The sequence below is a fragment of the Solanum tuberosum genome, unplaced genomic scaffold (assembly GCF_000226075.1).
Source record: "Solanum tuberosum cultivar DM 1-3 516 R44 unplaced genomic scaffold, SolTub_3.0 scf00046, whole genome shotgun sequence".
Classification (NCBI taxonomy): Eukaryota; Viridiplantae; Streptophyta; class Magnoliopsida; order Solanales; family Solanaceae; genus Solanum; species Solanum tuberosum.
In genome coordinates, this window is record NW_006238971.1 from 1,359,749 (window position 1) to 1,361,278 (window position 1,530).

The following is a 1,530-nucleotide window of genomic DNA, read 5'->3' on the forward strand; positions in this document are numbered from 1 at the left end:
GAAATAAAACCTCTGATACAAGTGGTAAAGATAGGACTAACAAAAGATATGATAATACCGGAAGATATCGAACAGCAACCAGAGATACAAAAAAGCGAGATACCCAGTTTTTATGCCAATAAGAGAATAATTGGTATATCAACCATCATACAAGGCTAGCAAATAATTATTTAAACGGAAACGCTATATGGAGCTACTATGCAAGAGATCAGTTAATGATTTATTCCAATTAAGGGAGCTAAGGAAAGCAGATATGGATGAAGTCTAAAGATGGATTTTATCATTGCTAAAACCAGAGGAACGACCTACGACAAGAGCACTAAAAGCAGGATTTATTTCAACAGAGTTATTAACCAGATATTGCAAACTAATTGGACAAAAATACCCTGATCACATATGTTCAAAGTGTAATGGAGAAGCTAACATAATTCCAGATGTCCATCTGGAATAATCAACGAAGAAAAGAAAAAGAAAACAAGAAGAAGAAAACAGACAGAAAGATAAGAAAGGAAAAAGTTATGTAAGTAAAATAATGTAAAATAGTTGCAAAGTTGTAAAATAGTCAAATAAGCACGTAGATAAGGTAAAAAGAATAGTTTATAGTTTGGTATGTATGTCATAAAGTAGGTATGTGTCATAAAGTAAATCGTGTGCAAATAATGACAAGTGTATATGTACATTATTAATATGTGTGAATAAGTCATAAATAGGATAGTGGTAGACAAAATAAGAACTATTCATGAATAGTAGTCATGAATAGTAGTGGACAGATGTAAAAAGCGTATTAGAGTGTGTATGTCTATATATAGACGCAGTTGTAAACATTGAAAGGCAGGCAACACCTAACATAATAAAAACTTTCATAAAATCATTCTCTCTCAAGATACTAAATACTTAAAAGTTAATGGATAAATCTGAAATCCAATCAGATATTTCAGATAGCATGGCTAAGCAAGAGGCAAATGTATATTGTTCAAAAACATGCAGAACTAATTTCATATATTCCTGAATATCATATATATGATTGAATAAATTTATGTTAGTTATTATGTATTAGAATTATTTGAATCATGATTTCTAGTTTATTAGAACACTGGAAACAGGGAGAAAACTTCTATACTATGCCATCTTAATGTTGAAACCGGTATGCGAGGAAAGCGGGTTAGGGGGGTAAACAAAGTTGAGGCGCTGATAAGAAGGAAGTATCCGCTAAAGTACGATGCTAGTAGTGACAGGAAAACATGATAAATACAATCTAGTTCATAATGATCTAATATGAATTTAATCAATTATGAATATGATAGGAAGGAATAATTTGAAATAAAAAACCTGCATAGTAAAGAACATGACTACATACATGCATGATGAAATGATAAAAAACTACGAAACTTTAATCTTATATATACTTAAAAATAAAGAAATAATTGAATTAAGAAGAATAATATGAGAAACAATATTTAATGATTACGAATAAGAAGATATATTAAATCAAGAATGGTATAAAATAGACCTACATGATTTAGACCTCGA